The sequence below is a fragment of the Trichechus manatus genome, unplaced genomic scaffold, assembly GCF_000243295.1.
Source record: "Trichechus manatus latirostris isolate Lorelei unplaced genomic scaffold, TriManLat1.0 scaffold00045, whole genome shotgun sequence".
NCBI classification, from domain to species: domain Eukaryota; kingdom Metazoa; phylum Chordata; class Mammalia; order Sirenia; family Trichechidae; genus Trichechus; species Trichechus manatus.
This window is the reverse complement of record NW_004443981.1, coordinates 10,176,638-10,191,589: the sequence shown is the minus strand read 5'-3', so window position 1 is coordinate 10,191,589 and position 14,952 is coordinate 10,176,638. Positions and strand designations below refer to the sequence as shown.

The 14,952-nt window shown below is 44.6% G+C and overlaps 1 protein-coding gene and 1 non-coding gene across 7 annotated transcripts in view; both read left to right on the top strand.

Annotated features, from left to right (window-relative positions):
- PPP2R5C (protein phosphatase 2 regulatory subunit B'gamma) overlaps positions 1-14,952 on the top strand; it is a 172,439-nt gene that overhangs the window by 88,851 nt on the left and 68,636 nt on the right. The gene's annotated exons all lie outside the window — the stretch shown is intronic.
- On the top strand, positions 3,890-3,996 carry LOC111820654 (U6 spliceosomal RNA). Its single transcript, XR_002824185.1, has one exon. It is a non-coding gene; the product is annotated as a U6 spliceosomal RNA (small nuclear RNA).

Sequence of the window (14,952 nt, the reverse complement as noted above, 5' to 3'; positions counted from 1 at the left end):
TGTGTGTGTGTGTGTGTGTGTGTGTGTGTGTGTGTGTGTGTGACTTATAAAAACTGGGCCAGTCTTACAGGCTTGTTATTTAATACACTGTATACTGTATGGGCTTAAAGATTTGCTTAGGTGAGCCCTTTTTCTCTTTATTAAAAAAGGGGGACAGCCTCTAAGTGAAATGTAAGTTAAACTTGGAGAACCCAAAGTAATTTTCAACATTACATGTCACACTTAAATGTTCAAGAAAATAAAGGGAAGTGTAAGAAGCAAGTTCAGTAAAGAGTTCTTTGGCAGGAAACGGACTTATCAGCCAGTTAATAGCCTTAACTGTGGCATCCATAGTAACTGAAAAATGCTGCCTGTGTAAATATTTATACCAATTAGGAGCGCCGTAGAACCTTGGCGAGCAAGCAGCTCGAGATCTAATGCAATTAAAACCGCGGCCACCAGGGCTGATTTCTTGCCTGTTACCTGATACACCAAGCATGTTCCTGGCTATACATTTCATCCAGGGTTTTTCAAAACTGTAGCCTGAAGAAAAACCATTTTAAAAGACCAGTATACTCGGAGCAGTTTGGTAGTCCATCCAGAGCATGATAGGTGCCAAGATGGGTATGGATAGAGTGTTAATTAGCACCCAGGAACCTTTTTAGTCTTCAAAGCTCTTTGCAAGTGTTAACTAATCCTCCTCGCTCCCATGAGGTTGCTAACAGGTATTATTAGTCCCCATTTTACAGTGTGGAAACTGAAGCAGAGAGGTCCCAGAGGAGTGGGTGACAGACTGAGGGGCAGTGGGGCTCTCTGCCTCGGCCGTGGGCTGGCCTCTCTGAGCACAGCCGGGCTGCGCATGCAGGTCCCTTTATCGCAGAGATCTCTCTCTACAGTACTTTCTGCTCTGAGTTTTTTTTTACAGTGGTGTTGAGGGCAGTGCAGCTGAAACCAGGTTAGTTGATCTTATGGTGTCATCTAGAAAAACAAGAGATGCAGATTCTGGGTCATGAAGGTAAGGCTGCACTGGGGTTTGTGGTTATGGGTGAAACTAACGCAGCTGAACCTTAAATTGTCTCGCCAATGAGCAGCGTCCCCTTGGCCTTAGCATAGCCTGAAAACTGTTGAAGAAATGAGGACTATGTCAGCTGTTTCCCACCTGATCTAGGGAATCTGGCATATCCCGAGAGATTCATATTAAAGCTGCATTTTAAGCGTAGCTGACTAGACTGTGCTAAACAAACTTATACTGATGACTGGTGGTCCTAGTACAGAATTAGAGGTTTTCTTTCTCTTGGGAGTGGGGCTGGGGAGACATTTTTTATCTGAAAATTCCTCTGTTTTAGTGTAGGTATTTGTCCAAGGGGACACAGAAATGAAGCAGAACAAGTTTTTGATAATATATATAATTGCAGTGATATTTACACTGTAGTAAAAAAAAAAACTCTGAGTTCATGTTCCTGATTTTAATAAAGCTCTGCAAATGTTTCCTTCCGCATTCTTTTCTTTTACACACTCTGTATGTGATCTAAGTTGTTGATCTAAGTACCAGTACTGTGTCCTTTGTTGTGCCAAATGAAGTTAAAATTACAACAAAAAAGTTGTAGTTAACCGTGTTCATGTCAAAAGGAAGGAAAACGTTATGGAATATACCTAACACAAAACAGAGGGCAAAATGAGGTTTTGACTTTCTGACTTATGGCCACCTAAAACTATGTTCCATCCATTAGACAGAGATCCACAAACCAGCTTTGGGGCTGGCCCTGTGTTAAGACTCCATCATGTTGCAGGGGGCCTGTATGTGCTGCTTCGGAAGGGCAGAGAGGAGGAGAGAGCCAGCCCCCTGGGGCAGGGGCAGTACTTGAGCTGAAGCTCCATAAGCCGATCGGTGGTCCTGAAATGCAGTTGGGAGGCTTGGGGGTCACTCAGAATGGGGTGGGGGGATGTTGGGGGAGTGGCAGTGTGGTGAGAGAAACTCTGGGAAGGTGTTCATATCAAATACGTAACATCTCTGTGTACTGGTAAAGGAAGAGCATCAGACATGGCCCAGCGCAAAGGCCAGTGCAGAGTGGTGGGCGTAGCTGCCCCTCCTCATTACACAGAAATCACTGGACGTGATACCTTTGGTGGGGGGATAGGAAAGTCTTCACAGTGTGCGTGTGTGCATGCGTGTCCGTGTGTGTGTATGGTGGAACCATGTGAATGTATTACCTATTCAAAGAGTGAGAAGGTGGTATGCTATTAAAAGCTGAGTTGGGACATATACTGAGGATTGAGCTTCATCATTGGCGTGAGGGCATCTCTGTTTCTGTGTCTCTAAAGTTAATGCTGTACTTCAGCTAGCTAACTGGCTCCACAGTATTTAAGAGGCAAGGATCACAGATTTGGACTTGACTGTTGGCAGAAATTCACTCCACTATCCTTCCATACAATGCGCACTCCCAGCTTTATCCCGCTGTTTGGAGCGTGCATGCCTCTTCGTGGGCCAGCGGAGCAAAGAACGCAGAGAGTGGACAGGGCAGGCCAATCGGCGCCCCACTCTGAACCCGGCTGCACTCGGGTCTTTCTGCTCTAACTGATCTTCCTTTTTTGTGTATGATTTAGTTGAATCAGTTTTGCTGTGTTTCAGACATTATCACTGTGTGATTACTGCTCATTTCCTGTGTGAAGATAAGACTAGTCAAAACCAGGTCTGCCAAAAACCAGAACGTTGGGTCTGACTTCAGTAGAGAGCGCTATCAGAAACTTCTAGGGCGGAAGGGGAAATTTAAGGAGGACATTGAGGAAGGTAGTGCCTTAAGGGGGGAGGTCTCTGCAGAGGAAGAAACAGTAGAAGGGGGAAGCAGTAAGATTGGAAGGGGGAAGAATGGAACAGGGAACTGACCAAAGATTGGTACAAGTTTTGAGTGGCTTGAAGGGTATAGTCTAAGGGGGCAGTCATGACTTTGTCACAGCAGTCTTTGTATAATCTAGACGCTGGTCGGGTCCCTCGTCAGATAGATGCTTTGCGAATCTTCTCTACCATTCTATGTGTTGTCTTTCACTTTCTCGATGGTATCATTTGCAGCACAAAAGTTTTTAATTGGATGTTTATTTTTTTCTTTTCTTGCTTGTGCTTTTGGTGTCATGTGGAAGAAACCATTGCCTAATCCAAGGTCACAAGGATTTACTTCTAAATTTTTCTTCTAAGAGGTTTTTTTTGTTTGTTTTAGCTCTCCTATTTAGATCTCTGACCCATTTGAGTTAATTTTTGTGTGCGGTATAAGGAGGGAAACCAACTTCTTTCTTTGGCTTGTGGCTGTCCAGTTGCCCCAGCACCATGTGTTGGGAAGACTGTTCTTTCCTCCCTTGAGTGTGTCGGCCCCCTTGTCAGAAGTCAGCCAACTGTGAATGGCAGAGGTAGTTCAGGACTCGCAATTCTCTTCCATTGACTTCTATGTCTGTCTTGTCCCTCTGCCTCAATATACTGATTACTTAGCTTTGTAGTAGATTTTAAAATCAGGAAGTATGAGTCCTCCAACCTTATTCTCCTTTTTCAAAATTGTTTCGGTTTTTCTGGGTCCCTTGTATTTCCATGTGAATTTTAGGATAAGCTTGTTGTCAACCAGCGCTCCTTGCCTCTTTCTCCCAGTTCTATACCCTTCCTGACCTAAAATCAGTTCGATTAGTACCGTGCTGCCCAGGCTTTCCAAGGGAGCTTCTCCAGCTCTGACAGGAGAACCTGCTCCTTAGAGAAGCTGGAGACTTAGCCTGCAGTGGGCCACTAAAACCCCTCAGATGTCTTAAGTTTCTGAAGTCTTATGTTTTACCGTAAAAAGGCTACTTGAATTTTGTCTTCTGTTCCATAATTTTATAGTTTAACGTGAAAATATCTAACACTATTTAACTGCGTATAAAACCGATATTGCCAGTGCTCACTTCGGCAGCACATATACTAAAGTTGGAGCAATACAGAGAAGGTTAGCATGGCCCCTGTGCAAGAATGACACGCAAATTCATGAAGCATTCCATATTTTGGGGGTTGTTAACCAATGTCATAAAACAACATGTGTACTGACTGTTCAATGAGAAAATATCTGTTCTGTAAACCTTCACCTAAAGTACAATTAAAAAAAAATTTTTTTTTAAACTGCTATTTCCAGAAGCAGTGTCACATCTACCCTGTGGTTGTATACACCCAGAACACATGCCCCTGGGTAGAAGTCCCAGTCGGGGAGAGACCTGCCTGTTAAGAGTGTTTACTTTCTAATTGCTGTTTCTTCAAACACCCACTTTAAAGATCTCTAAACCAAGGGCCAGCCAGAGCAAAGGGGGATTTGCATTGGCGTCTGTTGTCAAGCCCGTGTGGAGGGAAGTGGTATTACCCGATGTACCGTATGTTAATGTTTATGGCAAATCTGCCGCCTTTCTTTGTTGTTTCTTGGGATAGGTTTGGATCTTGTCCATCTTGGTCATCAAAAAGGTTTAACTCTTCTTACAGAATGAAATCCATTTCATTCTCTTAAGTTATCTTTTTTGGAAAAGGAAAGCTAACTCAAATTCTTGGCCCGTGAGCAAACATTCCAAGTTACAGGTACACTAAAGGCGGGGGTCATCACTCATTGCCAAGCACCTGTGCTGTTCGGTGACAAGGTCTTACCTGTCCAAGGCAAAAATAAGGTAGTGTAGTGTGGATTCTTCATAAAATTAAATTTACTCAATTTACAGAACTACTCTTTATTCTGAGATTGTCCTTTTGAGTATTAAAATGTCTTTACTCTTATGATTTTTAAAATTTTCTTATTGGTCATTTAGGGTTGGTCCTCAAGATTCTTTGTGAAATGTGACTGGTCTGAGATCCTAACTCCATAACATCATCTTAGATCACAAGTCCCAGAGTTTGACCTAGTTTACACCTGGAGTTACCACGTAATATTTCTGATGATTTACCCAGCTTAAAAGCCTAGTTCATTCAGTGGTGGAATTACAGATAAGAAGGCCAGAATTTTGGGAGAGGGGTATTTTATTCAGGTGGTGTAAATTCAGGTGACCCCTACAGACACACAAACACACACATACATATAACATACATACGCACATACATATATATTACTAATTTGTATCTCTAAGTATAACGATTAGCAGCTGACTAGATAAACTTTCTGCTTTGGGACAACAGAAAAGTTTGTTTTAGCACTCCGTTGAGACTCAGAAATATACTTTATTCTCACTTAAGAAACAATGTACATTTCCCAACTTTTTATAACCTTTCACACTGGAAAGTTGAAGTTTTGAAATCACAAGAAATTTGTATAAAATTTCTCCTATTGCTTAGTCTACTTGATCTGTCCTGGGTGTTTAGCGGAACGCTGGCTATCAGATACTGAAGGCTGTCCACCTTAGTCCTAGCCTGTAAACCTCGAAATGGAAGCAAGGGATTTGCCTAACTCCCCCAGTCACTCCCCCTAAAAAAAGAAAAAATCCCATATTATTATTTTTTAGTTGTGGTAAATGTATATGTAACAAAACGTGCCATTTCAGCATCCTTTACGTGTACAGTGAAGTGACATTAACCTGTGTTCACTATGTGTGCAACCATCACCCTTATCTGTTCCCAGATTTTTCCATCACCCATGTAATTTTTCAGTGAGGAAGAATGCTGATTATGAGTCCCAAGTAGAGCATCATTTTTACACTTTCTGTCACTCCTGCAACCTTCTCCACCCTCCCAACCTGCAGAATGAAACCCACATCAGAGAAATGCTAGGTTAAGATCTCCACCTGGACTTAGATAGAGTTCTGAGACAATCCCAGACATTCACTACCTTTTGGGTTTCTTAGTTTCCTGGGGTAACTGAGCTTGTTGCTGTTAACTCAAGTGAAGATGCTGATTATGCTTTGCTTTTTTAACTTTGGTAAATATATACATAACAAAACATTAGCCAATTCAACAATGTCTGCATGTATAATTCAGTGACATTGATTACATTATTCATGTTGTGCAACCATTATCACTCTCCTTTTCTGAATTATTCCACCACTATTAACAGAAACTTTAGGCTCCCTAAGCAATAATTCTCCCTTTTCCCTTCCCTCCTACCCCTGGTAACCATTAAATAAGCTTTGGTTTCTGTATATTTGCCTATTTCATATGAGTGAGATCATACAGTATTTGTCCTTTCGTGACTGACTGATTTCACTCAGTGTAATATTACCAAGGTTCATCTGTGTTACAGCGTGTATTAGAACTTCATTTCTCTTTGTGGTTCAGTAATATTCCATTGTATGTATATATCACATTGTGTTTATCCATTCATCTGTTGAGGGATATTTAGGCTTGTTTCTACCTTTTGGCTATTGGGAGAAGTGCTGCAATGAACATGGGTGTACAGGTTTCTGTTCTCATTCCTGCTTTCTTTATTTTGGGTATATACCTAGGATTGGGATTGCTGGGTCATATGGTGGTTCTATGTTCAACTTTTTGAGAAACCACTCAACTGTTTTCCACAGTGGCTGCACTGTTTTGCGTTTTCACCAGCAACAGATGAGGGTTCCAGTTTCTCCATATCCTCGCCAGCATCTGTTATTTATTTATTGTTAACCATAGGGGATGAGGTGGCCATTGTGGTTTTTATTTGCATCTCCCAAGTGGCTAATAGTTAAAAATCGAGTCTGTGGCACCCAACAGCAACAGTGGGGAATGATGATGAGCGTCTTTTCACGTGCTTGTTGGCCATCTGCGTATCCTTTCCGGTGAAATACCTGTTGAAGTCTTTCACCCAGTTTTGATTGGGTTGTTTATCTTTCCGTTGTTAAATTGTGATTGGGCTTTACTTTCAACAGAACATTAGAATACCTTGTAATATTCCATGAGATTGGATCTTCTAAGATTTTTTTCATTGAACTTTGACAGTATGTTTGTAAATGTGTTATGTTTTATAAAATTTAAGTATTTTTCTATGCGTTGATCCTGGTCACAGAGGGAGCAGCTGGCCTTAAGCACCCTGATCCCACAGGAGGAGGAGTGCAGACACACAGCCCAGCATGGGGCCATTTTGTGCTCCCTGGCCACCATTCAGTGGCGCCTTCGTGTTGTGTTTTCTTCACAAGTGAGCAGCATGCTCCCACTTTGGGTGTGTTTTCTGTTACTGGATCTTTTGGGGGGTATTTTTGTTTTTTTTTTTTTTCCAGTTTTGAAAACGTCACACCTCAAAGCTAAGCACTGCTTTGAGCGTCCACAGTGGAAAAAAAGGGCAGTGTTTTCAGGAGCTGTTTCTACTTAGTCTTCTCTTACCAAAGCTGAACGCTTGGCGTCTTTGCCTAGTGAGGGCTAGAAAAGAAATTGGGACGTGAGTGGTACTGTCTGAACCTCAGACTCTGTGAAGTTCTGGTTTTATAAAGAAAACATTTGGTTTATTCAGGCCTGTAGTGAAGACAAGGAGCCTTAGTGTTGTAGGGGTTAAAACACTGTGCTGCTAAGTGAAGAGGTCAGCAGTTTGAAGCCACCAGCCGCTCTGCGGGAGAAAGGACCTGGCGATGTGCTCCCGTAAAGATTACAGCCTGGGAAACCGATGGGGCAGGTCTACCCTGTCCTACAGGGTCTCTATGAGTCGGAATCAACTCAGCGGCACACAACAATCACATTGCAGTTAAGGAAGAAGGTCTGTCTTAGATAGCTTTATGACTCAAAGGAAAGCTGGAATATAATTTCTAAAAACGCAGGATTCTTCTCACTCTTCAAGACTCAATATGCTGTAGCCCACTGGAGAGAGAGAATTTCCAAATGCATGAATTCAGGTTTCTGTTATCAACTCATTTGTTACACCCCTATAAAGTTTTATTTCAATGAACTCTTCAGTTATCACGATAGAATTTCATGGGATTTATGAACGAGCCACACTGCTGTCTCCAAACAAGACACAGAGTTTCACTTAAACCCACACAGGAGGCTCTAGCTGAGAACTGGAAACAGATTGTGAGTGGTGGTCCTGAGAGTTCTCACCTGATTCAGTCCTGCTTTGAGGCTGACAGCAGCGAGGGTTGGCCCACACCACTGTGAATCCAGGCAGCAGAGACATCACCCCCAGGTGGGGCAGCTGAGATGCCCGGGCTGCGGGCAGGGCCGGCCTTGTGGCTCAGTCTGCGCCTGCCGTGACCACTGCTCCACACACACATCCCAGAAGTTGTCACTCCTGGCACTGGCACTTAGTTAAAACTCAATACAAACATGTTGTCTTATTAAAAGGAACTCATGGTTTCTGTTCAGTTGGGTCAGATTGTAGCACTCATATAAGACACTTGTGCTTAAAGGTGTAAATGGAAAATTCAGTAAAGCAAGGAATAAAAGATGAGCAAGACAGCCTGCCCTCAGGGAGTTTTGAGTCTAAGAATCTTGAGACGAGAACAGAAATCACTCTAATACAAAGTAAAACAAAGTGTCCCTGGAGGCACGTGCTCTGCGGTGTAAGCAGATGAAGAGGTTGCTTTGAGAAGTGTTACTACCAGGTGACATCAGACCCTCACTCTGCAAGGCAGCTAGGCTTTCCACAGTTAGGAATGGGCTGGGGGAGAGGGCAGGGGACCTGGCAGAGAAAACCCGGTGGGCAATGAAGGGATGGCAGGGGAGACCAGTAATGTGGGGGACAGTTGGACGTTGCAGCCTTCTTGTAAATGCAGACGTTTCTGAGCACTCGTTTGTCAGATGCCTGTGATATGCTGGGCACAAGTACATAGCACGATCCCCGTGCTAACAGCAGCAGTGCGGTGAGGTCCCTGCAGAAATAGAGGGGTACGAACAGGGCCCAGAGGACACGAGGACAAAGCTCGCTCAGCCTGGGCAGGAGAAGAGATCGGGGAGGGAGGTGGATTGGCTTTGTTTTGTTTTTGCTTGCTTGTTTTTACCACAAATGAAATATCCTTCTTGATACGTTGGTATCTATGATGTCTTAATATATAAAACTTGCTTACATGTATATAGAACATTATATTCTTTATGTTTTGGCTACTTCCAAAAAATAACTTGATATGGCTTAAAGTATTAGAACATATGCAGCAGTATATTAAAGGAAGAAAAATTCCTAGCAGCTACTTTGGAGAACTAATTCAACTTTTGAATTGGGTTATTCAACACAGCTTCATAAATGTTTTGATGTTACTCGTGGGCCAGTGGGCATAGCACCTTTTGAAGCTTCTGATTTGCAATGCTAAAACCATTGCAGGTGCAGAAAGAAAAATGCTTATCTTCCTGCTTGACTCGTAAGATGGGCCATGCCACCTTATTGTAACACATTCCTTAAATAAGTCTGCTGCTTAACACTGGTTAAAACTGAGTTCACTGTGTCCAAAGACATTCTTATTTTAGCAGCAAGATTATGATGTGGGTCTGAAGGCAAATTTGAACAGAACCAATGGATAGCCTGGGATCCTGGGAGAGAGCCTAACACGGGGCTCCTAAGTAGCGTTTCAATCGTAAAACCAAAGACTAGCAGAGGATCAGCAAAGGCTGAGCGAAATAAATGTCTGTCTGTCTTCTCAGCGAGAAGAAACACAACATAACAGTAGAAGTAAAATGATTTTCTTACTCCTCACTCAGAATAGTATACGGAGACCCCAAGTCCTGTGCTTGGTTGAATAGTGATAATCAGCGAAGAGACCTATAAATGAGACAAAACAGAAGGTTCCTTTCTGAGCTCTTTTCTCTGTGACTGCGGGACAGCCTCGGATCTCCAGGTGTGGTGAGCACACTGCTGGTGGCACAAGAGATGATTTTAAATGATTCAGGGTTGGATACTATTTTATTTTAATAATTACATATTGATAAACATAAACTGTATAATTAGCACATCAGACCTAAGATTTTTCCCAGGTTATTATTGCTTGGGACAGGGCTTAGTAAAGAGTGGGTCGATTTAAAGAAAGACACCCAGCAAATCATAGCACCGGCAGTGCGCACATGTGACATGTCTTGAAGGTGTTCACCAATGACTGCAGCTTGGGAAACCCTGGGAAGGTTTTCGTCTGAGTTGGTTCTGGAAGACTCCTCTGAAGTGCCATTCCAGTCTGTTCCATTTCTTTGCAGAGTAGCAGGCTCACTCATATGCAGGGACTTTATTTAAGGAACAGTAAAGAGAGTGCCCCAGCAGGAGCCACGCGGAGCCCCACCTTAGAGCTGAGGACTTGGCTCAAAGCCCTGCGTGGTGCAGCTGACTCCTGCCGTGTTCACTTCCGTTCCCTGCTGTGGCCTGTTCTCTTACTCAGCCTCCAAGCTGCTGCTTGTCTTGGCCATTTTTGCCTCATTTTAACATGTAATTTCTCTGCCTATCCTTTGTTGTTGTTAGGTGCCATGAGTCAGTTCCAACTCATAGCAACCCCATGTACAACAGACAGTCAGTTCCAACTCATAGTGACCCAGTGTACAACAGAATGAAACGTTGCCCAGTCCTGCACCATCCTCACAATCATTGCTGTATTTGAGCCCATCGTTGCAGCCACTGTGTCAGTCCATCTCATTGAGAGTCTTCCTCTTTTTCGCTGACCTCTGCTTTACAAGCATGGTGTCCTTCTCCAGGGACTGATCCCTCCTGATAACATGTCCAAAGTACACGGAGTCTCGCCATCCTCGCTTCTAAGGAGCATTCTGGCTGTACTTCTTCCAAGAGATATTTGTTCATTCTTCTGGCCGTCCATGGGATATTCAATATTTTTCACCAACATAATTCAAATGCACCATTCTTCCTTTGTCTTCCTTATTCATTGTCCAGCTTTCGCATGCGTATTAGGCGATTGAAAATACCACGGCTTGGGTCAGGTGCACCTTAGTCCTCAAAGTGACATCTTTGCTTTTTAACACTTTACTGGTCTGTAAAGACGTCCTTAGCGTAGAGCTGAGGGAGGTGAAGAGCCGGAGAGCGTGTCCAGCACGATTCTCCGTTGTGTGCACACGTCTGTACGTGGGGCTCCCCAGGGGGGCTCTTCTTTCTAACGCTGCTTGAGTTATTTTCATTTTACAATGAGCATGCATCATTCTTCTAAAAACAAAAATTTTTCAACAGTATCTACGACATGTTTGTACGTCATATGTTAGCAAGTGACTATGAAGTTCTAGGTTCATTTAAAGACCAGTGACTAGTGCAGGCAGTCCCCCGATTACAAACGAGTTCTGTTACTAAATCTGACTCTAGGTCGAATTCATACATAAGTCAGAACGGTTAGATACGGTTCACATCTAATGTCAGTTAGTTAAATGTTTGTCTTAGTACATAGTATATCTTTCTATGCCTAAAAACATTCAAGACACACTTCCAGATACCTAATACAGTAATAATAATAATAATGTTTTGATGCACATTGCAAAGTAGTGCCCGTTTGTTATTACGAACCATTGTATGTACCTTGAATTTTTAATGTAACAGGCTTTCTGGGATTGGTTCATGACTTCAGGTTGTACATAAGTTGGATGTTTGTAAGCCGGGGACTGCCTGTAATACACAGAGGAAGATTTCATTTATGGGTTCAAACCTTTAGGTTTTTGTATGTTCCTCCCTATATGACCCACTTTGTAAGTTATTCTCCTGGATTTAAAAAAATCCAGCACGTACTGTTCTTTACCCTCTTTGTGTTTAAAGACCCTGCTGGGTGTTCATCCTTCCCCCTTTCTGGGATTCACTGCTAGTGCTCTCATCCCTGCTGGTAAGTTCTCTCCTTGTCTCTTAGTGCCAGAAAGAACTGTATTTTTCATATGTGGAAACTCGAGGCCCAGGAAGGTTGAGCAGCTGGTCACAGTGGTTAATGAATAGCGGTATCCCTTCCCGCCCTCATCTGCTTGCTACTTTCCAATTTTTATTTATCTTCTTACCCATTTGAGCTTCCAGCACCCTCCCCCCAAAAACAGTTCCACCGTAATCCTTTATAAACCTATCCAATTTTAAGGATTTTTTTTTTTCATCCAAATCTAGTTAGGCCACAAATTGATAATACTAAAACGTTCATGAACTCATCCAAGAGATTGGCTCCTACATGACCTAGTAGGCACATCTGGAATAATTGGATTTGGGGTTCATTCAGCCTCTTTCAGCCCGAACTTAAGGACCCACTATTGCATTGCCCTGTTCTAAGCCCTAGAAGAGCAGAGCACTGTTACTGTGGTCTGTTTGCCAGGATGTACAAATAATTGTGTTATGCAGGACCAGACGCTGTCAGATTGTGATTCCACTTCTTGTTAGCACAGATGTAGTTGCTGAGTGCAGTGCATTAGTGGCCTGTCCGGAAATGCCTGGAGAGCATGAAAAATGTTGCTTCCATTCCGGACAGTTCTGAAAGGTAGGAACATAAACAAGGTTGAGTGACATAACCATATGATTAAGAAAAACCAGCTAACTTTTATTGAGGACACACTATATTTCAGGCATTACTCTGAGCATATTACAGCTGTTCATTCACAACAACCTTACTAGGTACAATGAACCCTATTTTCTGGTTGAGGAAACTGAGGTCCAAAGAGATGAAAGTATTTTTCCCAAGGTCACTAAGGTAGTGAGAGATATTCCAGCATCCCACCCAGGTTCTTAGCCCTTGTGCCCTACTGCCTTGGATATTAGGGGCTTGATAAATATTGGCTAGGTAAAGAATGACCTCAGAGTGCTGTGAGCATGACTGAAGTATAAAAGCCTGAGGGTACGACCATCTAAGACACATCTATTGGTCCCATCCTGACAGGAGTAAAGGAGAGTGAAGAAAACCAAAGACAAAAGGATAATATTAGGATTAATGGACCGTATGAACCACAGCCTTCGCCATTCTGAGCCCAGAAGAACTGGATGGTACCTGGCTGCCACCACTGACTGCTCTGACAGGGATCACAGTAGAGGGTTCCAGACAGACAGGGAGAAAAATGTAGAACAAAATTCAAATTCACAAAAAAAAAAAGACCAGATTTATTGGTCTAACAGAGACTGGAGAAACCCCCGAGACTGTGGCCCCTGGGCACCCAGCTAACTCAAAGCTGAAGCCACTCCCGAAGTCCACCTTTCAGCCAAAGATGAGACAAGCCTGTAAAACAAAAAATAACACCTGTGAGGAACGTTCTTCTTAGTTCATTCAAGTATCTGAGACGAAATGGGCCACACCTGCCCGAAAGCAAAGACAAGAAGGCAGGAAGGAAAACTGGACTGATGGACACGGGGAGCCCAGGATGGAAACGGGGAGAGTGCTGACACGTTGCGGGGATTGCAGTCAATCTGTATGTGAATTTTTGAATGAGAAACTAATTTGCCCTGTAAACTTTCGCCTAAACCACAATTTAAAAAAAAAAGACTGGGGATAAAACTTGGGCTATAAAGAACAAGTCTTAGGAAATGCTTGGTAGAGAAAAGTAGAATTTAGTGGAGTAGATATGGAGGTTTTCCCAAATGCCACCACCTCAGACCACCAAATCCCCACTGAGGTGGCTTTGAAGAGCTCAAGATCGGAGAAGGTGGGGGCCGGCTTGTTGAACAGCCAGTGAGTGGTGCTCCAGTCACCATGGGGGCTTGGTGTCCAGGCCAGACCCCCGGCTCGGGCCCTTGGAGACCAGGCTCCCTGTGAGTAGTTGATCCTGAGCCTGCTCGAGGAGGTGGGAGAGAGAGGAAGGTACTGCCCACAGTTAGAGTGGCGTTATTTTAGTAATCAAATCCTTCAAGCATAGAGAGCGGTAGAGAGTCAAGCAAAAGGGCTGTCCGAGGCTCCTGGGAGGCCCAGGAGGGACGTGCTGCCAAGGGGGCCCTTGAGGCCAACTGGACAGGAGAGCCAGGTTGGGCGCAGGGCTCCCGAGGTGGGTGGACGAGGAGGCTGGTGTCGCCGGAGCGAGAGATGTGCCTGCGCAGCCCGCAGGAAGCAGCACTCACTTGGACGCCACACCCTCCTCAGGGACGCCTGGCTCAGGTCACAGCTTTCCAGCTCTGGGGTCCTGCTCAGGACCTCCTGCACCTGCAGGTATGGCTGCCTCTCGGAACAGCTCCGTCACCCAGGGAAGCCTGGTCACACCGGCAGGTTTCCCCCTTGCCTAGCCCCGCGACGTCGAGAAAATGGAGCTAAACGAAAGTGTACGCATGTGCAGTTGTGAGCGGGATGTCGATTTCCTGTGCACGTGGGTTCAGATATGTAGAAAAGGGTCGGCTAAATGTCTTTCAGCACACACATAACCACTAGAATGTACCTTGTTTTAACTAATAATAAAAATATCAAATATTCGGCTGCAGTTTCCTCCGAGGAAGCGTGAGGCTTCTGCTCAGCCCAGTGAATAATCTCTGAGTGTGTGGGTAAGGAAGCCTGGTGTAACCACCCCTCTTCTGAAGCACAAATGGTGCACAAAGTCCAGACCAGCATCCTCAGCACACACCCGTCTCACTGGTCCCGCCGTTACAGAGAAGAGAAGGCCAGGATGCCCATGCCTCTGGGTCGGTTGCTTTGCTTAATGGTTTGCCTTTGCGCAGTTGATGAGCTGCCGCCCCTGGAGGGTCTCTGAAACACGTAAGGTAAGCCAGGAGCCTGGCTGTGGCCCCTGCCTGTGTGTGCTCCTGTCAGGGACCCACCGGCTGTGCTGTCTTGGAGCCGTGACCTGTGATGGGTGCGGGGGCATGATGTCTAGAGGAACAGTGTGTGACAGTGTAGTTGCTGGGCCACCTTGTCATAAAGGGCCCACATCGTTGGGAGCGCAGGGTGTGGGAGCGAGAGCGTGGCCCTGCAGTCCGCCCTGATTGTTTCTTTTCCTGAGATTACCCCATTTCACGTACCTGAGTCCAGCCCTTCCCCCGCTGAGCTGCAGTGCCCTTGAGAACAGTGCTGTGTCTCCCAGTCTCACCTGGCACCGCATACATGGGCCTGCAGCAGCCTTACACAAGGCAGCAATCGAGGGTCCGTCACCTGGCAGCATGTACACAGGCCTGCAGCAGCCGCACACAGGGCATGATCGAGGGTCCGTCACCTGGCACCACATACGCAGGCCTGCGGCAGCCTCAC